At 31.9% G+C, this 24,654-nt stretch overlaps 1 pseudogene; it reads right to left on the bottom strand.

Annotated features, from left to right (window-relative positions):
* The window catches only part of LOC143387140 (cadherin-12-like), a 79,009-nt pseudogene that overhangs the window by 4,323 nt on the left and 50,032 nt on the right, over positions 1-24,654 (bottom strand).

The following is a 24,654-nucleotide window of genomic DNA, read 5'->3' as shown; positions in this document are numbered from 1 at the left end:
TTTATAAGAAATTTGTATTTCTGAAAACTTTGGACTCTATGGGTGTTAGGGTCCTGGAATTAATCCTTATACCAACAGACACCTGCAGGTATGAGTGTGTGTGTGTGTGTGTGTGTGTGTGTGTGTGTGTGTGTGTATGCATGTGTAGGTATTTAAATGCTTTCACTCTTGCACATTAGATAAAAAAAGAGAGATGGAAAAATACATTCCAATTATAAATGTAAAAATACATAACAATTTGTGAAAATCATGAACTATTACCACTTTAATGTAATTACAAAGGAAAATCATTTTAACTTGAAGAAAATTAATAGTAGTGATATTTGAAGAAACAAAAGACACCAAAATTCCATTTCATATAAATTTAATTAATGTTTCAATTGAAAATATTATTTTGCATTCATTTGCTCTTTTCTTATATGTTTCTATTCATGAAAGCATAAATTTTAGTTTATTTGAAAACTCTTCATTATTATTTCCAATAAACTCCCCCCAAATGTTTTATTTTTAGAAATAAATTGACATGTAGTTTATTATTTATCAATATATTAACATTCATAATTCCCACTTGAAAATAGATTTAAAAAATTAGAAAAATATATTACTCAATAAAATATAAGTCTGTTAAAAATGTTATCACTTCCATTATGTTACATTGTACTGTTTGTAGATACTCAATGGAGCCAACAGAAGTTACTGAAAAATGGAGTACCTTGATGAACAAAGTATACATGTGATAAGATCAGGGTTTGTTTTGGTAAGATTACTTTGTTATTATTACAGACATAACACTTTAAAATTAAGAAACAAAACTTTAAAATGCCAGGTGTCTACTAGGATACTCCCAATCAAATTTACGTGTCAAATGATTGTGGGGACAATAAGGATAGAAAAGTGGAGACTAGTCGAAGCAATTCTAAAATCTTCAGCACTTGATGTTTTTCTACATGAATCTGAGGAAAAGGAACAAAGATTAAGTGTTGTAACCTGAGTGAAAATAATTAATAGGTTTATTTGTGTAGCAGTACTGAGGATTGAACTCAGGAATGTTCTACCTCCCAGCTACTTCCCCAGCCTTTTATGTTTTTATTTTGACACGGGTCTCGTTAGTTTGCAGAACCTCAAACTTGTGATCTTTCTGTCTCATCCTCTTGAACAATTGGAATTACAGAAATGCACCACAGTGTCTAGAATCTTTTGGGATATTTAAAATATTTATTTTCAGTTTATTATTTTTTGAAAATAGAATGCATGAAAATTGTACATTGTCAATAGTGAGAAAAAAAAAGATACAGTAAACCTCATTTCCCCACTTAAAACATTTTCTGTACCCTAAAAAGTGAACAAATATAGCTTGCAGTAAAGAAGAGCAATAATTGACATTAAATTCTGTAGCAGGTATATGTGCAGTCTATAAGCCAACACTGCTCCTGAGACCAGAGGGTCTGGTCCATATTATCATGATTATCTTGGTCTTCCAACAAAGATGGATTAGGGGGGCATAGCAGATACTCAGAGTGAGTAAGTGATATGAGCGTCAATCTTATGATCTGGAAATCTTATTTGTCTGCATTATATTCATGAATTAAACCAAGGGCATCCTGCATTGGGCTCTATGAATTCTTTCTCCATCCTCTTGTCTTCATCTTCACAGCCAGTCTCACACGATAATGCAAAGGTGCCAGGACTAATCTTTTCTCCCTCTCATGTCTTTTCCATATTACATAAGACTGATCTTCCCAAAATGAAAATCTGAACATGTTATACTGTTGCATAAACTTTTCAATGACTTATAAAATTACTCTATTTGAATTACTATACCTTTAGCTTATTTATAAATAGTGTGAACATAATGACCTGATTTGTTTTGGACAGCTCTATTTTAGATGGGTTGCTCTAACTGAAAACTATAAATATTGTCTACTTCTGTTCTCAGAAGTGTTACCATTTTCATGATAAAACATGTGGTTGTTTTATTCATAAAATCCTTCAACTTTAGGGTGCTGTTTCATGTACAGCTGTTCTTCAGTCATTCTCACTCAACTTTCTTTGGTGACAATACATGGGTACTCCAATTTCTTTCTCTAATTATTTAAAGCAAACCCAGTTTTCTCAAAACATCCTTGGGCGTCTACCAATAATCACCATCATTATCATCCCATTATAATTTAAGTACTTAGTTCTAGAAACAGAATTTATTAAAACTTTAGCTTCTCACTACCAAATATTATAAAAATTGGCATTTTAATTCTTATTTTTTAGCATATAGAAATTTTGAAGCCAGGAGCAGTGTGGCACATGCCTGTAATCCCAGTGGCTCAGGAGGCTGAGACAGGGGGATTACAAGTTCAAAGCCAGCCGCAGCAAAGGCAAGGCTCAAAACAACACAGTAAGAACCTGTATCTAAATAAAATATTAAATAAGGTTGGGGATGTGGCTTAGTGGTCGAGTGCCCCTGAAATGTAAACTCCAGTGGTCACTTTATTTATAAAATCAAAAAAAAAAAATTAAGAGATAAAAATGTCAAAGCAAAAAACAAAAACAAACAAAAAGGCAAAAAGCAAAACTATAATTTGCAATTACTTAATAGAGAACACATAAACCTTAATATAGACAGTTCCCAACTTCATGGTTAAATATTTTTAGTCCATATGTTGTATGAAAGCATACCCATAGTATGAAATTGTTACCCTTTTCATTTTTAGTATGATATTTAAAAATTGCATAATATATTCCAAACTTTATTCTAATATAGACAATCTGTTAGATGATTTTGACCAACTGCAGATTAACAAACTGTTCTAAACACATTTAAGATAGGATATGCTAATCCCTGATGTTTAGTAGGGTAGGTATATGATATGCAATGTCAATTTAGTATATTTTCAACTTTACGATGAGTTTATGGAGACATAATCCTATCATACTTTGAGAAGCATCTGAAATCCAGTATTCTTTATGTTTTTTGTAGTGGATATAATAGTGTCACATGCAATAGTAATAGCAGAAGTAGTAGCAATCTTGGCCAGAATATTTGTAGAAAGTAAGTGTAAACATGGTATATGAGGGGATAACTAAAATTATAGTGGCAGTAATATATTATAACCACTATGTTTTATACTTTGTATACATGAATTTAATACAAGTAGGGTGAAGTTCTCATCGTTTAGTACAATTTTCTGAGCGTCAACCATTTTGGTATGGCCTGGGAATCATTCTGATTACAATATCTACATTAGTAACCAGTGCTATACTGAGTGTTATTAAAATAAAACAGATACTATAGAGTTACCTATTTGTATGTACAAGAAATATGCATGGGAGCCAAAGGATATATTTGATAGGGACAACTTTCAATTTGTCTGGTAGCTTTTTACATGCATGGCTCATTAAGAGACATTCCTTTGTATGGTGGAAATACATTGGCCTTCTAGATAGATCCATATAGATTAAATATTTAACTTATTACTATTTAGGCAATGTTGGATTTCTCATATGTGGATTTCTTTATTTTACAAAATTGAATGCTTTTAGGAAAAGTATTGATTCCTCTATGTGTGCCCTTTGAAAAAGCTACTTGAAAAAGGTAAATCTTTAAGTGTTTATAATTACTTCTGAAGTCACGGACTGTAAAATTTGGTTTGATGGCAGCCTCAGGGGATAATCTAAAGGAGAACTGCTGCCCAGCAGGTGAAAGATCTCGATCTGCAGCACTGACTATCTGAATTATCTGAAACAAAGTTAAGATTAAACTTGAAGTCAATCAGTTTTGAAAGGAACTTTACATAACAGGTTTATAAATCCATTTAATAAAGTATGCTACAGAAATTATACTTTTTGAATTCATTTTAACAGGCCAATTACTCACACATAATTTTTTAAACAATTTTCTAAATGTTTACAGGTTTTAATAGCAGGCTCAATTATAGGACACAGGTTAATTCTAAATCAATATATGTGAAACTGAAAAGCTTAACAGCATTGAAAATTCTCACTAATAAGCAAAATGAAATTAAAATGTACTTGTTTGCATTTTAAATTAGATGAATTAAATTCTTTCCAGCCTAAACATGAAGCTGCTTACTGGAAACAAAATATTTGATTATCTAAAAGTGCTAGAAATAGCAAAATTTTAGAACTGTTGTTTGTTAGAATGAGTTTTATTTTCATGTATAACACAATGGGAAACAAAGAAAGAATGTGTATATTGTTTCTGTTGTTACGTTAATTTTCCTTCATTGGTTAGGAACAAAAATATGTTTTTATAGATTTCCATAATAAGCATTACAATCCCTATTTCAAAAAATGTTCTTTGTCACCAAAAGTAGCACATAGTCTAGTTAAATTCCTGATATTTCAGTGAGATACTCTTAAATTTGAAAATAATCAAAAAGTAATTTCTCAGAGCCAAACTATTACATTCATAATTCACTACATAGATAAGCAAGTTACAATGGCTTTAAGTGATTAGACAGTCAGCTCAGTGGTAGAGTGCTTACTTAGCATGCACAAGAATATGGATTCCATTCCACCAAAAACAAAACAAAACAAAACAAAATCAGAATGGCTTCCAGGCACTTTTGAATCAACATATCCAATAGCTGTGTTCCAGAAAGACTAATTTCAGGAAGCATGTGTGGGAAAAGACAAAGGATGTGTGCTGATCAGAGGATCATGCTTTTGAACTAAATTTCAATCTGGCAGATGAAGACGTTATATTCAATTATGGTAACCTGCCATAATTGTGAAAAATATTCATCATATGGCTGATGCTATTAAACTGATGCTTTTGATTTTTGTTTTATTTCTGGTTTTTATTCCTGGTTAAATCCAGTCTCCGGAATACAATTTACCTTCCCATATGTTTGGGCACACAGAGAGATACCTAAATAATGGATAGATGAATCACAGTTGTTATTGGCATTTATGTATCAGTGCAGCATTAGTAACAAAATTAGGGATTTTGGATTCTGGATTTGAAATTTTAATTTCTTACCATAGTGCAAACTCTTTGCACAGAATTTATTTTCCTTGTATAATTGTCATAAATGAGACTTTTATAATTCATCATTAGACAATGGAATATGATAATTTAGAAAGAATCTTGATACATATCCTGAAAAATTAACTTTTTTGGCTCAGACCAATGTACTCCAATCATAGAATTTCACCCCTAAAAGTTCTGTACATTACTTAGGGACCAATATTTGATTGTCAATTTTTATTTTGTTTTCTTAATGTTGTTAGCTGGTGCCACTATTAAATTAAAAAATATTTAACAACAAAATATCAAGAACATATTTTTGAAGAAAGAAAATCATCTTAGGACAGCATATAGAAACTATTAAAGACATTCATTTATCTGGAAACGTTATTTGGATAGCACTGCCCTGAAGAAAATAACTCTCACATAAATTTTCACAGGTTTACATAAGACCAACTTATTCCCTACTATTTCTCTCCTTTTTAGAAAAGTACACACACACACACACACACACACACACACACACACACACACACATATATATATATATATATATATATATATATATATATATATACCCATATATGTATTTTATATATATTCAAGAATAATCCAGAAGAGAGAGCTATTTGCTATGCATGGTTTGTAGGCCAGGGGCACTATAGTCGGGTACCCAAAGCAGAAAAGGCAATATATCACACACCCTGCAAACTCAAGGGACATTTCAGCACTGTGCTTTGAACATAAGTATTGAGGAGTAGGACACAAAAACCCAAAAGATATTTTTTGATATAGAGTTCGCAAGAACACAACAGATTTTTCACTACTTTGTCCACAAATAAGAAAATCTGGTTGATCTCTAGTAACATGCACTTGTATCAGTATTTCAAATCTTTTACTTTATTAGACAAATAGAGCTAAATAGAGCTCTGTTCCCAGAGGCTAATTTCATTTGGAGCATTATAAGATTTTGATTAGTCTGATATTATTGATATTCCTAAGTATCCAGAAGACAAAAAATGGCTTTTTTATATACTTTGGCACAGTGGAGCTCCTCAAAAGTGAAAAAATAGTTAATTTGTAGAAGTTTTGTAAACTTCTTTTAATTTTCCAATTATCAAAAAAATTAATTTATCCTCAAATACTTATGTAGCATCTACTATTAAAAACATTGGAGCAGAACAAGCGAAACAGACATCCATATTGTGGTTGCTTTCAAGGTGATAAGGTTTAATCCATTCTGTGACTATTATAAATTAATGATGCAGATTTCTTATTTGAGGTAACATGATGAAAATATGTAGTAATGTAATTCATTTAGTGGTTTCCTCACATCATCTATGAATGATTGGGACAACACAGTCAATCTAGAAGTATCCATGCTTATGAAAATGTAACTTTACTCAAGAAAATGGTGTCTGCTTGACACATACAATTACTGAGCACTTGAAATGTTACTAGAGTGAACATGGGCTCTAAATTTTATTTAAACTTCATATAATAGTTATATTGATAGTACATATTACTGGTGCACAGCTTTTGGACAAATAATCTACTAAGTAGTATTACATGCACAAATTGAAAGACAGTAAATTTTAAAGCGTGCCCTTTAAAAATATTGTTTCAAATGTAAAATTTATTTCAAGAATTAAAACTCATTCAATTTACCTAAGTAAGTGGTTATGTTATTTAAAAGTGATTGAAGTTCACATCAATATATCAGCATAGAGTGTTTGCTCACAGTTAAGTTCTTTAGAAAAGCCACAGTAAGAGAGTACAAAAATGGCAGAATGCATAATCCAAAGAACTTGCTAGGAAATCAAAACTTTATTTCCCATGGGATTATTTTCACATCCATATTCACCATAATCCACTCAAGTTTAATATCTCTTATGATGTATTTTATGAGGACTTGTTCTGAAATATGAGCATATGCACATGTATATATGTCTGGACTTAGAGTTGAAAATATACACATATGATGTGTCTTTAAACATTTTTTTTGGCATGGGGCAGTGGGTTCTGGGATTGAACCCGGGGTTTCTTTACCAATGAGTTACATTTCACTTTTCTCTTTTTGAAATAGGGTTTCACTAAATTTCTGAGGCTGACCTCAAACTTGTTATCTTCATTTCTCAGCCTCACAAGTCAATGAAATTACAAGTGTAATTGGTGTACTCTCGATTCACACTATTTGTAAGATACTCTCGATTCACACTATTTGTAAGATACCTGTCCTGGTTTTGCATTTTCACAGACGGCTGTCTCCTATGGCACAGATATTTCTGGAGGAAATTCATTGACATCTAAGACATTAATTAGTATGTTGACTTTGCTGGTAAATAATGGATTACCTGTTGAAACATAAAAACATAAATTATGATTAAAATTGTTTTAGTTATTCTTTATTCAATAAAGAACATCAGTGCAACACTGATGCTTAGGTGTCAGAACACAAACAAGGCATATTACCAGGGTTCATCCCTGAAACTCACCATTAGGTAAGACCAACCACTTAGCTGGCATTTTATAAGTTCAGGGCATTTCTGGTGGAATGACTTACCTATCTTACCAGGATTAGTTCACAAGACTAATCTTTGCCATTAGCAATATTTTTTATTAGATTAAAAAAATATAGTTTTCTAAGTTTTACAAATGTAGTAAAAATTTTACTCTCTGCCATGTTTTACATCTTAAATTACCCTTTTGAAATTAATCGTCTCAGAAGTTTCTTCCTGAATAAAAGAATGATGAGTATGAAGAAGAAAGAGAAATTGATTTACATAAGTTATAATTAGAAAAAATAGCTTTAAGGGAGTAAAATCAAGGAATATCATAGAAAGCTAGGATATCCTGAAATTACTTGTTGATTATATGAAAGAAAAGAATAAGCAAACTTTTGTTAGTAAATAGGTTCTTTCTACAGTATCAAAATAAATCTCAACTGAAAAGGTATCAGTTAAAATCCCATCACAGGGTTTGGGATCAACCTAATAACTTACCCTTTGCTACCTGTCATTTGCTGAAGTATGCTCTAAATAATTTCTTACAAAACATAAAAGTATTACTTACAAAACATAAAAGTATTATGTTTTAAATAATTAGTTTAATAAATTATAACATAATACTTTAATATTTTGTAAGTTTTAGCTTACAACATACAAAATTTACCTTTAAGATTTTACAGATGAATCAGTTGTCTCAAATTTTTAAAGGCCTACCCAGATCACACAGCTAGAAGAAAGGGGAGTTAAAAATGTAAGTCCAGGAGTATGAAAATTGAAAGACGTATATATTCTACCATACATTCTGTCTTGATTCTTCTGTAGAAGAAGTTAAATTCTTCTATAGTGTTATTGAAAATTCAAAATATTCTTATACACCTCTATCTGGAAAGCTTTAAAGAAATGAGTACACAAATATTTTGAATGACTGATTGTCATAAGTCTATAAAATTCAGTAGAAAGAAATTTTAAAATGTTGAACGTTAACACAAAAAATATCTACACGTTGCCATATGTCACTGTGAAATCTACTCATGTATACCAGTATGGACAGAGAATATATGAAATGAGGATACTTGGTGTAATTATGAAAACTATGTTGTTAATCTTGAAGAATGATTGTGAAAATACATATGATGTAGACATTGATATTGGTGAAAGCATACTAAATTATTTGATAAGAAAAACTTTGGCTTAGTTTTCAAAAGTTATTGAACCTTTCTTATTCAGTTATTTCACTGAGTTTCCCCATATAAAACACAGGATATCAATAAGTCCTACCTCATAGATTTGTTGTATTAAATAAGATGATGTTTTACATAACTTTCAATGTTTTGGTGAAATTCTTATTATTCTTATGACCAGTTATATTCTGTGGAGATTAGCTAGAGACAGTTATTTTATTAGTACTTACATTTATGTAGTGCAGAATAGGGATAAAAGTCAGTAAATTTGCTAAACTTGGTTTAAATTTCTAAAAAAAACTGTATATCAACAATAAAAATAAAACAAATGCTTAATACTTTAAAAAGTAAACAATGAATCAACAACATTCTAAAACACATTATACAGATTAACTCATTTATGGTTCATGGTAACTATTATATAGACACTATCATCAACCCTATTATGCATATGGAACTCTTAAAAAAAATGGCGAGTTGTGACTTTTCCAAAAACCACAATTGAAGGTAAAAATGCTGACTTGGAATCAGATGTTCTGGCTCCTTAGTGCTTCTCAATTCTATTATTTATTATTATTTTTAAAAAGCACACTGATAATTATACAGCCACTTAAAATAGATAAATAATTTATATTATGTCTTAGATTTTGCTGTTAAGAAGAATGACAACCTGTTCAAAATCTGGACAATGGGAAACAGTCTACTTCCTATTTTACATGGTAAAGTGGGTTCAAGTCCAGAGCCCACATGAAGAGGAGAATTTCTTTTCCACTTTTTTCTAGGGTAGGAGTTTTATTTCATTAGGTTAGAATGAGAGGGAATTTCTTCAAGAGGAGACAAGTCTTATCCCTCAATTGTATTTATCTTAACAATCTACTTTTATAATATGTAAAAAGATTATCAAAATGAATTCAGGCCTACATTCATTCATCAAAAATTCTGGGTATTCTTTGAATTATTGAATTATTGCCCTAAAATGTCATTTTAGTTGATGTTTTCTATGAGTAAATTTTCACAAAAAAACATCAATACTGTAATAACTTATTATTAATAGTGTTTCTCCAGGGGATGCTTTAAGCGTTTTAACTAAGACAAATCTTTGTTGTGTGAAACAATTCTGTGCACTGCAAGACATCTAGATTTCCTGAAATTAAATGTCAGAAGCCAGCATTACAAAAGCCATAAAATAAATGTTCAATCAAGGATAGAGGAAAAACAATAAAAACAGCATGTTCATATTGCTGAAAATGAGTAATGGGTTTATGGATTTAATTCTGTTATTTTTTCTCTATTAAATACATTTTTAATTTTTCAAAATTAAGGGCTTAAAAACAATATACTGAATTCCATAGTGCCAAGCTAGGTAGGAAGAACATCTCTGTTTGAGAACTACTGAAGTCTAATAAGCCTTGAACTTTTTGCCATAGTATATAATTTATAAAAGTAATGCAGCATTCTTTCATTTAGGTATACAATTTACTAAAGTATGTTGACAAAGTAATGACATATTTTCTTTCTGACCCATCTAATCTATATTTCACAGAGCAATAATGAAATTTTATTTAACTTTGATTCAGCAAGAGTATAATGACCAAATATTTGACAACAAAATTATACAGGGTTTAGTTATTATTTAATACTTAAAAAACAAATTCAATTGTTGGCTTAGTAAACATTAAACAACTGATGTCACACATAATTGTGATGTTCCTAATAGACCGTTTAAATTTCCATTATCATTAGTCTACTTTGTTTATATTTTAATTATCTGCTAATTAATAATTTGTGGTCCATTTATGATAACCAAGATATAATTCTGGTCAGGTGCAGGGTGCACATATGGCTGCTTTGAAGGCTGAGACAGGAGGGTCAAACAAGCCTCAGCAATAGCAAGGCACTAAGCAACTCAATGAGACCCTCTCTCTAAATAAAATACAAAATAGGGCTGGGGATGTGGCTCAGTGGTTGAGTGCCCCTGAGTTTAATCCCTGGTACCAAAAAAAAAAAAAAAAGGAAAAGAAAAAAAGAAAAAAGAAAGAAAGAAGAGAAATAAAAGAAAGTATTCTGTATTTGTCTCTCATGCCTTCAAAATATTTTGTCAGATGTTTGTCCAAATCCTAAACGATATTGCAGTCCGTTCTCATGCTCACTCAGTGAATGAGAATTAGAATTGTTTATTCATATTTAAAGTACAACTTTAAAATAAGGAAAAAGAAAAAAAATTACCAAAATCAGAATAAAATAAGAAATATATTTTAATCATAAACAAAACAAAATATTGTAAAGAAATATGATAAGTTATTTTATTGCAAAAAATAGTAAAAAAAATTATGGTCAAATTCTTATAAAGATTCAAATGATCAAAACTGACAGAAGAAATAGGAAACATTTGTGTTCCTAAAACAGGTATGAAAATTTAGGTATAATGAAAAATCTCTTCACGATTAAAAGCCTTTTTCCAGATGTCTTTACTAGAAATTCTATCAAACGTTTAAAAACCAAATAGTGTAAATTCTTCAAAATAGAGGAAACATTTATCACTTGATAACAAAGCCAAACAGAAACTTCACAAGAAAGCAAAAGTACAGACCAGTATATTTTATAAACAAAGGCCTTTACCCCCTAGCTCAGCAACAGAGCCCACTTCAAGCCCTACCTGGGCGTTACTTAAAGGGAATGAGCAAACCCCTAAAACCCAATCCTTGCCTTATTTGAGTAGAATATTCTTGAATATCTTTTCCCCAATAAACAGAAAGTTTCTCCGTGTGCTCACTCTTTTGTCTTTCCAGGGCTGGAGCTGACCCTTGGGTTCACCGAGCTGAGCCATCGTGTCTTATGTTTCTGTACTGTGTGGTTAATTAACCATTTTCTTAGTTATTGATACAGTCAGGTCCTTTGATCCCTGCTCATCGCCAGTCCAGCTAGGTGGTGATAGGAAAGGAGAACATTCTCAAGGCAAAAGCTCGGTTGGTCCTCTCAGAGAATGAGAATATTTCCTTTCCTGTCTTTAATTTTATTGGGGATCCCAGGGAAGTTTCCAGAGAATCCTACCCAGGTCCACCTCTTGTCTTGACTGATAGCAGGATGACATTGGACTTTCAAGTCCTCACTGTCATCACAACTGTAGGTCACTTTGGACCAAGCTGCCTGTACTCACAGGAAGCTGTTCTTATAGATTCTATGATTTGGGTGGATCATACTTTTCATCCTGAGTTACAGGATCTGATACGTGTAAAAAGCCCCCCTTTTCAGAGAGAATAATTTGCATTCTAATTGGCATTTGGGCCTGCATTTTTCCTTCATATAATAGATAGTGTGCTGAGGACTGTTAACATATTCTGTCAACTTAAGCCAGGCAGGACTGCAGGTAAATTGGTTATTAAAAAAGAAAGCATGTGGGAATTAACACAATTAGTACATTTAATAAAATTATTCCCTTCATGTTCCCATAACTCTAGTCTGCCTGTTATCAATTGGAAATTAAATCAGAAATCTTTTTTAGAAACAGGTAACTAGTGACTATTCTTTATATATAACATTGATAATCCTAGATAAATAAGACTATTACCTAAAGAGAATGTAAAATTCATGTAACTGTACTATTCTCTCCCAGGTCTTCTCAGTGCCAAGTGGTTTCATAGAGAGCAAACCGAAGGCAATACATTTATGGAGAGCTCTCTTTTACATAGTACCTTGAGACTCTGTACCAGATTTAAATTTGCCATAGTGTCCTAGTGATCTACAAAATTTTAAAATTTTATATCTATGAATAGGTGAGAAAATGGGCAGAATCTTCCCTAAGATTTCTGCAGAAGCCAAAGCAGAATTCTGAGTCTCCTCAGTGTTTTTATCAAATCCTGAGATCTGAGATGTCTATGAAGGAACTGAAGAGCAAGAAGGCATGCTGCCTGAGATTGCCCAGGCAATTATCACCTCTCTTCCACAAGTCACCTCATAATGCACTCCAGCCACCATGCTATGGGGAAACCCCTTTCAGAGCCAAGAGAGAGTTTTGCAGTATTCAGCTCTGTAGATACTCAATAAATATAGTCAAATAATGCAACATTTCTTAGAACCAAGTGAGAAGTCTAATACAAAATGTTTTGAAAATTGTAAAGTTCTAACAAATACCAGGTTTTGGTTATATTAATAAACATGGGAGCTACTTTGCTTCCTTATTTAAAAATGACAAGAGCTTTGGAATAGCTATATCAGTGAAAATTCCATTTTGTGATTGTGTACTAAATTATAACTACAATCACTTCAAAATTGGAATTGTAGCCTTTTATACCAAAAACTGAATTATAATTGTACAAACTGAGTATGACACATGTAAATGAGTGAATAATAAAGGCTTTCTTTGGCTTTCCTCTTTAAACCAGTTCACTTCTAAATTGCAAGTCAAGTTAAACTATGTTTAATAATAGCTCTGTTTTGTGGTGTGATCTGCAACTAGACTGAGCAATCCATAAAAAGGATTTAAATTATTCATAGATGCCTATGGTGAAATCAAATATTACCTTTTGTGCTTCTGGTTACAAAATGTGATCTCCAAAGGAAAAAAAAATCCCTAACAATATCACTAATCTTTTTATTTTTCATAATGAAAACTGTATGAAGAGTAAATTATATATATAAATTTAAAATAATATGAAGTATTAGATACTTTGAATTCCTTGAGGACAAGAACTGTGCCATATTTATCTTGACATTTAGAATATAACACAGTGCTACTACATGATACTCAATAAAATATACAAACAAATAAATATAGTATTAAAAACAGACTAGGCTGAAAATCTAAAACAGTTTCTATGGAGTTGACAAGACAAGAAAACTGTATGGATCACGCCCCACTGATTCCTTGGTTCTCAGTGTATGTTCCCTGAATTAATCCATGCTTAATGAAATCTATACACCTATCAATTCTATTTTACTTTATGTAAAACCATTTGTAATATAAAAGGTTATTCTCAAATTACTTCTTCTATAATAATTACAACAACATTAGATTAATATTTTATGGTCAACAAAGAATAAGAAAAAATGCTAAACATCACTAATCATCAGGGAAAAAAATGAAAACCACAATGAGGCATTTCATCATCCCAGCAAGAATGCTGTCATCAAAAGACTAAAGATAACAAGTGCTGGGAGAAAATAGAAAAAAAGGACCCCATGCACATTGTTGGTGGGAATGTAAACTAGTACAGCCATTTAGGAAAACAGAATAATAATCCCTCAGAAACTTCAAAATTGGGCTACCGTATGATATAATATTTCCACTCCTGGGTATATACACAAAGGAAATGGAATAAGTATGTCAAAAAGAAAAAATACACTGCCACGTTTACTGTAGCCAAGAAAAGGAAACAACAGAAATGCAACACTTGATAAATAAATAAAGAAAATTTGGTAGATATTTACAATGGAATATTATTCAGCCATGAAAACAAAATGAAATTCTATTACTTATGACAATAAAAATAGAAATAGAGATAATTATACTGTATACTTCAGAAAGCTAGAGAAAGGATTCTGTTTTCACCATAAAGAAATGATTAATGTCCAGGCAATAGATATAGTGATCCTGATATAAATATTACACAAGTTCAAAGATTTTGAGATATTACTTGTTATTCCACAAATATGTATACTTTTTAGACCTTAATGTATTAGTTAAAGATAAATGTAAATAAAATTAATAAATGAACAATAAATAATTTGAAATATTTGAATTTTGAAAACACATAGAATTCACTAATATTAATTTTATAATAAATATGATTTTATATCAAAATTAATGAACAAATGTCCTTTGGTAAGTAATTAAATTTCTGAAACACCCAGTTACAGAGATTTAATAAATCATTAATAGTTTATATTTCTATGTAGTTTTCTTTCATTATAATCAACTAAGATGCAAAAGCAATAAGAATATAATGCACAAAATAATCAGTTGTGTTTTAGCCTCTTCTATAATTTCTTGATTATTCAAAATGTGGTTTATAGCTCCTAAAAATACTTGTTCATTTCTAGGCATTCATGTCTTGTTTGTCTTTCTACATCCTCATCATTTTTTTCTTCTATGGGCACATTTTCAGTTTACTTAACTTTTCTTTTTCATACTCACTTATAATCTATTTTGCTGATAAACACATATATCTACTGAAATCGAACACAGCCCCTCATACATGCTAGGTGAGGGTTCACCACTGAGCCTCAACCCCAGCCCCACCAAATATATTTTTCAAAGCTAAATTGTTACTGAATTATGACAAGTATACACAAATGATGGCAATGATTTGTATGAGGAGCAAGCATATTCTACCCTTTATGTTCAAAACTAAGCTCAGAGTTTGCAAAACACCGTTATTTCTGTTTCTCTGTTCTACATCAGTTTACTGCACCCCTTACTCTTATCTCCTACCTGAAACCTGACCCCTAATACTGATGTCTCACTCCCCACCCTGTATTTTAACATTAAATGAGTTTCAATTTTCATCATTTTAATCTTTCCATTTTCATCCACTGTCAACGCTTCATAGAACACTCAAGTTTTTGTCTTAAATTATAACAAAATTATTTATTAGCTTTTTCTACTGTTCTCCAAACCTGCTTTTCTTAAATCCTTTTAATTATTCTTCAATCAGCATACATTTTCAAAAATACAATTCATACTTCTATTTCATTTTTTTCAGCTTTTACCTCTTCATAATAATATTGAAATATCACATAGGCTGGAACAGAACACAAACCTTAATTTTTTCTCACCTTGATTATCTTTATTATAGGGATGAGAAAAGTATAGGGAAAGAGACAAAGACAAATACAAAAGAGTGTCACCTTTTACTCACCCTAAATATTTTCCATATACTTATTTCTTTTATATTCAATTACTTTATTCTTAGTATCAGTGCTTTTTACAATCAAGAATGAAATAGATGATATTTCTAGTATCCAATATACTAAAATTTTAATATCTTTTCCCTGACATTATAGTTAACATGCAGCAGTATTGTGGAGGTACTCCCTGATACCTTTCTCTCTGCTCCCACAGCACCCTCCTTCTTTGCTTTCTTTTGATTGACATTTTTACATGCTATTTTTTTTACAGGATACTGTGCTTTATGGTCATTATTCCATAAGCCCATCTAATGAAGTTTTTTTTTTTTGTTTTATAAACATTAAAAATGGCATGTTAAGATACACAAAGGAATAGATAAATGAAAAAATATTAAAATATTGCTGTCTTATTTATACTCATGATGAATAGTTTTGAGATTCTAATGAATAGAAGGTATAATGTAGTGTTGGTGACTTAAATTGTTAATATGTAATATATTTCAAGAAAGGTTGAACATACACAATATATTAATTACAAACATATCCATGTAGTTCATAATGAGTAATATACCTTGGAATCAAAGATGTATAAGATAAAGACATTTCTTCAAAAAGTTCATGCTAAATTGATAATATCACTCTACAAATATATTAGATATGATATATCATGTCAATGTAATAGTTTTGATATTTTTTTTCTATTCTTGAACTCTGTCAGGTTAAAGGAATATTTCTGTGTTAATGGAACTTTATCATATTTGTATAAATATATATTTGTATATGGATTTCAGCAATTAGGTGAAAAGTTCATCATGTAGTTTTTACTTCTTGAGAAAACTGATACTAATTAAGTAAAAAATAAGGCTGACATTAATGTTGTACATGTGATTTTGTTGAAGCAATTATATTGATTTAAAGTACTCTTAAGCAGTTTGATTATGTTAGTATAATCATAAGCAGTTGAAGGTTTAAAATAAAATATAAGCTCTCACAACATAAATTTGGATTTCATTATATTTGCATAGCATATAATAGTGAGCAAAATGGAAACATTTCTAAATTAAGTTGATGATCGAGATAACATTAATGATTATTTTTCCATGTTATATGATACACTGCAGAGCTTTATGAAATAGTTTGAAAACTTTACAAGTGATTCATTCTTCACAGTATCACTCTTAGAACTACTATTGAAATGTTGCCAATTCTAGTATAAATAAAATTTATTTTCATTTGAGAATACAAATTAGTTTCAAATAGTTACTTGGGGGAAGAAAAAAAGAAAATTATAAAATGGTAGACAAACTACCTAGATTCTACCAGGAATCTATGAAAAGGCTTCTATGAAAAGTAAGAGAAGGTTAATTATCTGGGCACCTGAAGGAAGAAAAAATGACATGGGCTTAGAATCATAAGCAATTGCTCCATGCCATCATCAAACCTCATCTACGCTGAGTAGTGACAGGTTTCACATTTTTATTTCCCTCAATTTGTGCTCATCTTTAGGACACTGGAGAGTTTGGCAACATTCCCTCTGTACATCCAACTGTCCCACAATGGTTGCAGTATCTGATCTCAACATGAACTTTGATGCCTCTATGACTTTGCTTAAGCAGTTTCCCCACCTGATGTTTGTTTAATGACATAGGGTGCTTGTTTCCAGTACAGGTTTCTTGACAATAATCCCAGAAATTCTGATCCAATGTGACTTGAATGTACCCAAACATCTGTCTTATAAAAAAAAATTATCCCAGATGACTGTGATATTTGTGATCATAGTTGGGGAGTAGAGGAATAATAGTAGGAAAAAAAAGGCAACCCAAGGATATTAGTTTTCAACAGCATGCATAGAAATATTATAACTATTTTGAAAAGTGATCCAATCAATGGGGGAAGTAGAGTAGGAGAGTACTGCTGGTCAGACACCACAAAGAATTCCAACTCACCCTTGTCACCAGCTCCCTGGTCAATCACAGTGAACCAGATAATACACTGTGAGGCAGTCAGTGCTGGACTAAAGAAATGCATTCCAAATCCACCAACAAAAAAAGTTGGAGAAATACATGCCTTTTAGAAAGGTGTTAAGCAAAGGACATACAGGTAGAAACAACAAAATGAGGGTAGACTCAAACATATTGGAAAAACTAAATTCTCAGTGAAGTTTTAGCTGGCTGAATGAGACTACAGACAATCTTTCCCCTCTATTCCCTCTGTACATCCAACTGTCCAACAAAGCTTGCAGGATCTGATCTCAACATGAACTTTGATACCTCTACGACTTTGCTTAAGCAGTTTCCCCACCTGTAATCCCCTCTTCTCCCTATGACAAGGTACATTTTTCCGTATGTTTCTTTAAGCTTTAAAGTTTTATGTGGTGGTAGGACTTATTGTTCCTTGTTCTTACATGCACACAATGTATGTGTGTGTGTTTTAATGTTTTAAACACTCAGTTTAAATTAAAAGTTATATGGGATATAGTGAGAACACTTTTTATTTTGAATTGGCATTTAAATCATTTCACCAGATATTTGCTTCTCTCACAAAATTTTCAGGACTTAGAGGCCAGATAATATGGTTCCTAATTTTTCTTCTTTTTAAAATAACTTATTTAGTTGCCAAGAGTCACATAAAATAGTCAACCTTTTTAAAATGGTCTATAATTATCACTGCCTTCTTTTTACACACTTTCTTTACTCTCTGTTTTTACATGTTGTTTAGATTTAGTAGTTTGCCTCTACTGAACCAAAATGTGGCAAAAGCGATGTGATGCAATTTCTCAGAGTAGGTTACAGAAAGTTCAATTTCATGGAGTTCAGGTTGAGGCTCAGTGGTAGAGCGCTTACCCAGTATATGTGAGGCACTGAGTTCGATTCTCAGCACCGCATATAAATAAAAAACAAAATAAAGGCCCATCAATGTCTAAAAAAAATTACAAAAAGGATTAATTTTGATCTTTCACACATTCTCTGTCTCCTGTGTTTATTTTGATCGCACTGACTGAGAGTTGTAAACTGCCCTAGAAGCTCTCATTTACAGGAAACTGAGAACATCCTGGGAACAACAGCCTCTGAGATTCTAAGTCTCAAGTCCATCATCCTACAAGAAACTGAATCTTAATATCACCTATGGAGTGAACTTAATTAAGGTCTAATGAGAGAACATTTAGAGGACTCATTTCACCCATGAATGAATAAATGAGATAATAAATGTTGGTGTTCTATGTGACCGAATTCTGATGCAATTCGTAACATAGCATAATTATCTAATATCCCAAAGTTAAATAACACCACACCTTTAAGGAGAGGTCTTTTTTCTACTTTCTCATAGGCTTCCTCTGCAAAGACTGGGAACCTGCTGACAAACAGCAGTGATGTGCTTGAGAACACATTTCAAATCTTCCTCTCTTAATGTGTAAATATAATTCCCAGTCTCATGTCCATCTATTTTTGGAAAAAGTGTTACTGGTTTGTTTTTGTAGCATAGCCAGCCCATTTACAGAACATCTGTACCATATTTTTTATTCAAAATGCATTTGAAAATTACCATGACTATTGTTATTACTCATTTAAAATAAAGGAAGGAAGCAGAAGTTAGTGGATACACATCCCAAAATGTATTTTGGAGAGTCAAAGGGTCCAAACCCAGGTTTGTTCTCTTTAGCTGTGTGGTGCTGGGCTACGAAGAAATGTCTCAAAGCATTGATTTCTTCACTCCTACACCATGGATAGTAATACTAACCTTGAAGTATTATCAAAGGGGACCATATGAGTTAATGGGTACACAAGTATTAGAATAGTTTAACTATTTTATTATTACTTCACCTTGTCTGAGAATATAATTTCATAGCTAGTTTTTTGGCATACAGAGAATCATTTCAGAATATTCTGCCAGGGGCTGGGGCTCAATGGTAGAGGACATATGAGGCACTGGGTTCAATCTTCAGCACCACATAAAAATAAATAAATAAAATAAAGGTATTGTGTCCATCTACATCTAAAAAATGTTTTAAAAAAGAATATTCTGTCTAAAGGTCATTTATTTTTACTTAAATCTTTCATCACTTTAAAACCACATAGTGGTCAGTCAACCCTTTGCAACTTCTTTCTAGTGTTTACTTAAATATGAATTTTATGGAATTAAACACAATTTTAACAATTATAACTTATTTTAATTCATTAATTTGGTTAATTTCTATCTATACTTTCACTGCAATGTCCTTAAGAATTGACATTATTTATAATGATGTTTGCACAAATGGTTCTTAATATAGTAAATAAAATAAATGCATAATTCATGTTGAGCTTGAATTATAGTAAAAAATCTTATAACTTGATTTTTCTGTACATATGAAAATCATATCACATGTTCTATATTAAGTAAAATAAGTTCTAACATAAAAATATCTTCATGCAGACACCTTAAAAATTGATTACCAAACAATTAAATTTCAACTCATGAACTTACACAAATATATGAAATTTCACAAAAATAGCATTTAGGAAAAGAGTTCATTGACTTTTTTTTTACTTATTTCATAATAAATAAAACCAATCCATGTTATTATTTGAATATCAATAAGAAGAAAATTGTCTCTTATGTAATTTGTATATATTATAAATATGAAATAAATTATAGGACTTCAGTGTCATGGTCACTTACCCTCTTTAACTAAGGGCATTTGTTACATTAACACCAAAATATTTAGATACATTGGCCTTTTGAAATTTTCTGATAATTTGAATGAGGTGAAATTTTGAAGCTTCCCTCTCTTTTAAAATTCTTGAGAATTATTTGGACCTCTGACTATAGCAACACTGATAAATGATTGATTTTTAATTAATTTAAAGTTGTTCTGTCATTGTACCATTTCACTTAACCTGAGAGGTTTTAATAGAAGAGTCAGGTCAAAACATATACTAGTTCAACCTGCAGTTTGGTCTACTTAAACAATTTCATTCTTCATGCAAGAGCAAGTATTGGGTATTTATTTCTCATCCATTCACTATGATAATAATATCTGATCAGTGGGATAGCTTGATCAACGAAGTCAGCTTAAGGAATTGGAATATGAATCATGTTTACTTTAAAAGTTCATTTGCAAAAAATAAAGACTCAAAATTAGCTTTTATTATGGAATCTCTAATTATCATGTGATGATATTTTGGCATCTTTATTTTGTCCTAGAAGACTTCTTTGATGGGTCTAATATACATTCAATCGTCTTTGAACAGATACTGAATTCCTCAAAATGGAATTGATGGTCAGTCTGTTTTAGGAATATTAATTTGGCATCACTCTCATATTGTGTGTGTGTGTGTGTGTGTGTGTGTGTGTGAGAGAGAGAGAGAGAGAGAGAGAGAGAGAGAGAGAGAGAGAGAGAGAGGAGTATATATAACCCACGTAACTCTCATGAATAAGCATGGCTATACAACTGTTGGTACCCAATCCACAAAATCTACTTTGGTAAAGAGTCCAGGGCTCTAATCTTAGGTTTGTCATCATTAGCTGTGTGACACAGTGCTATAAACAATTTGAATTCCTTTACTCCTATACTGTAGATAGTAATACCTTGCAAGTTTATTGAGGAAATTGATTTCTTAGACACATGAGATACATATGTACAGATGTATCTTATATACCTAAGTTCCAGTGCTGACTATTAGGGCTAAGAAACAACTTGTTATCCATAAACTAGGATTTCCTTACTCGCATTTTGCTAAAATCTACAGCTTACAATTTGGGAGAGCATGTGCACTAATTATAGAGATAAGTAACCAAATATGGTTCTATAAATTTAGGAAATCTAATTTTTCAGTGACTGAAGACTTTTATTTTCACACAAGGGTTTATACTTTCTTCCCTGCTTCAAGCAGTTGAAGCTAAAGGCTCTAAAAGGAGGCCCTGGACATTATTTTTATGTCTATTCTCACACCATTACCATGGTTTTGTAGCTACTGGGAGAAAGAAAACTTTTATAGTATGGTAAAGATTACCAATGGATTATCCACAAACATTTAGCTTGAAGTAAGGCAGGGGTCTATTACTCCTACTTCAAAGTGATTTTAGCATTACTCACAATGGTTTTGTATTAAATAGTTTAGGAAAATAATTTTCATAAATTAATTGTCCTCAAAATTCTATAGAAATTAATCATTGAAAGTTATCAAGAGGAAAGAATTAACCTATGCAAGTACAGCAGATACAGAACAGAAAGGAAGAAAGATGTTCACCACAAGTGAGACTACAGCAAACAGTGTACAGAGAATGCAGGTGGAGGGTCCACCAAGACTAGCTGACTGGTATTCAACTCTACAATAGCACATTCGCTCAAGTAGTTCACTTCATACTCTGTGTCTGAGTCTAGCTGAGCAAGAAGGTCCAATCTGAACAAAAATGACAAGAAAAAGACATTGTGGTAGCACAGCCTATAATTTACCTTGGCAAGAGTTTTTGAGTTTTCGTAGGGTACAGTGGACATAGCAGATAGGAACTGGCATGGAGAAATTATACTGTTATCAAGAATTATACTGTTATCAAGAAGGCTGCTTGACAATCAAGAGGAAGTTAAGAATGTTTAAGGTTTACCATTGTGTGGTGGTATCTGATTTCTATGCAAATGTCTCCAAAAGCCCCCAACATTAAAGGATCAAATCACACAAGAAAATAATTGGCCTTCAAACATTTACCTTTACTATCAGTGCAACTCAACACTAAAAGTGGTGGGACAGATAAGAGGAATTCATGCATTTTTATTTCCTTCACTCCCAACCCAAGAGACCTGAATGTCTATATCCTTATCCCCACATTCTCAAATATACAAATTATGGTTTCTTTGGAATCTTCAGTGATTTATTTCCATTTTACCAAAAAACAACCTTGACATGGAAAGTAAAAAATAACATTTTCATGTTTCTCACAATTCCATGAGTTAATATTAGTTTCATAAGGCAATGGGGAGTACACTGTGGTATTCATCTAGCAAGTGGAATTCATCTAGAAAGTAGATTGGATGAGGGGTTTCAAGACTGACATAACCATCAACTGACATGTAGTGTTGGAAGGCTGAACTGAGCCCCAGTTGTAATCTGAGCATCAACAGGCGATCTCTCTTTTATGGCAGCCTCAGAATAGCTAGACTTTCCACATGACAGGTTAAAATTTTAAGAGTTAAGTATTGAAACAAACAATGCAGTAGTTATTTAGCAATCAAGAGTTACCTGAAAGTCGTAAAATTGGCTAACGATATTCTAAAAGCATGGGGGTAAGGTATCTGACTGTTCATGTTGAGCCGCAGTTGTTACAGATAAAAAAATTGTTCCACATTTATGCCCCCACCGAGTTGAGACTGATCAAAACCTTTCCACAGAACTATTCATAGCTTCTCTCTGATCTGAAAGGTGAAATTAGCAGCAAAAGTGTTATAAATTTGCACCAGATGCACAAAACAAATGAGAAAACGAAATGAAAGATACTTAGGGATTTTCCAAAACTTTTAGGAAATCATAAGCAGAAGAACTAGGGGAATGCATTTCTGTTGAAAACAACCAAGTAAAAAGAGTCAAATGTCACATTTCCACTCTAATTGATTACTTAAAGAAATTTTTATCACATTCTCTATTATACTGTTAAACCATAAGAACTACAATTAAGCTCAGTTGACAGGATTCTATTTTGGACCAAGCAGAAATGAACACAAGGAACAATTAAAAACAATTCTAGGGATTCTCTGCAGCTCTTTGCAGAATCGCACTTAAAAGTGTATTCCACAGTTACATTTATTAAAAATATATTCTAGTTACAGGAAAGAGACAGGGAGAAGATTTTTTAAATGCTCTTCTTGATTTCAAAAAATATTTTAGAGTGAGTAATTTTATTTGATTATTATTTCTTCTTGACCAGCCTATGAAACTCTTAGGATCATGCATGGCAGAAAAGCTGTCACTCTGGTGACTTTTTGAGAGTACAGAGTGAAAACGATGAGACCTCACAATGAAATGCTTTTCTAGGTATTCATGCGATACTGCAAACAGGGCTCATTGGCAGCTGTCACAATATCTCTGGACTTATGCTAGGAGGAAAAGGAACAGGTTTCTGAGTTTCCCCGGGAGACCACTCAGCTGTTATTGCAAAAATAAAAAACATCTCAGCAGGGACTCATTTAAAAGTGTTAAATCCAAAGAACTGTGGTATAACATTGATTCTGTCCATGCCATACTTACTAACTTTACTCGCAATTACGGAGAAATTATACTCTGTCTAGTAATTCATTAGTGGCGATGGTTCCTTCTGTTCCATCTATTGTAAAGTAGCTGTCCCCATCACTCTTCCAATTTATGAAGTACCTGCATGTGAAAAGAGTAAATGCAAATGTGCAATGGTTACACATTAATCATAATGGCAGTTAGGCTAACTTGACACAGTTCCTTATTTTTCTCCCTGTAGCTATTACCCACCTTGCAATAAAGAAGAGTGTAAATGACAGCTTCTTTATTGCAAAGTCAGTATGCTCAAGGGGAAACTGGAAATAATGAAAGATTTAGTACTCCTGCTGTTCATATTATTTTAGGGTCTTGACACCTTGAAAGCTCAGCAGAGACTGAAATTCTAAAGCTGACCATGGGTTTCCTTAACCTGCTGAATACTAAACTTTTTTGAGCAGTAAAAAAAAAATCCTTAACAGTGGCTGTGAAAGGGCTTTGGATGAGGGAGACTTCTGCAAACAATAACAAAAATCTATGCCAGAACTGAGGTAGAATCTTGATTTTAACACAGACAGGGGAAAAAATCACATAATGGAAAATGAAGGAAAAACTTTGACAATTTGGTGATTGTACAAAAATATTTGTCTTTATACAAACATAAAAGAGCCATTGCTGTTTTATTATACTATATGTCAGGACAACTTTCAAAAAGAAGTGGTGACCTTTGCTAATGATGTCTTTTTTATCGTTTTTATTGTCTGACATATTTGGTAATAAATGTTGCTGACTTATGTGAAGCAATAGGAGTAGAACATCCAAGAAAATGAATAACAAAACAGAAATTTCATTCACTTAAGTCGTTAGGAAATGGTGAACACATGAACTGGTATGTTATCAATTATAATAAAAAGAGTTAGCATTTTTAAAGCTTGCCA

Source organism: Callospermophilus lateralis, unplaced genomic scaffold (genome assembly GCF_048772815.1).
Source record: "Callospermophilus lateralis isolate mCalLat2 unplaced genomic scaffold, mCalLat2.hap1 Scaffold_929, whole genome shotgun sequence".
Taxonomy (NCBI): domain Eukaryota; kingdom Metazoa; phylum Chordata; class Mammalia; order Rodentia; family Sciuridae; genus Callospermophilus; species Callospermophilus lateralis.
The sequence above is the reverse complement of the archived record's forward strand: the minus strand, read 5'-3'. Positions and strand labels throughout refer to the sequence as shown.